A 470-nucleotide genomic window follows, 5' to 3' on the forward strand; every position below is an offset into this window, starting at 1 on the left:
AGGTCTTGCCAGCAGTGAGTTTGGTGGTGTATCGCAGCAGCAAAGCCTCGCGGAAAGTCATAGGCTTCTGCAGCTTGTGAGGCCGCAGAAAAGAAGCGCCCGTCTTGCTGCTGCTGCTGCTGCTGCTGCTTCCCGGCGCTGCAGCAACTTGCAGCTGCTGCTGCTGCTGCTGCTGGTAAGCTGCTTCAGAGCAGCAGCAAAAGTACCTCACCCCCTGCAGCTCCCCGTCATGTTTTCCTCTTGAGGAATCTTCCCAAACAACTCCAATCCATAAATCCTCTTGGGGCCCCTCTTCCCAACTGGGGGGCCCCCCGGGTCCCCTCAGGGGGGCCCCGAGGGGGGCCCCCCTAGAGGCCCCTCTGGGGGCCCCCGAAGCCCCCTGCGGCTGCTGCTGAGGGTCAAGACCCTCTTCTCGGGGGCCCCCCTCGGGCTCTGCTGCAGCTGCTGCAGCTGCTGCTGCTGCTGCTGCT

This window comes from Eimeria tenella, genomic scaffold (genome assembly GCF_000499545.2).
Source record: "Eimeria tenella Houghton genomic scaffold, Eth_scaff1849, whole genome shotgun sequence".
Taxonomy (NCBI): Eukaryota; Apicomplexa; class Conoidasida; order Eucoccidiorida; family Eimeriidae; genus Eimeria; species Eimeria tenella.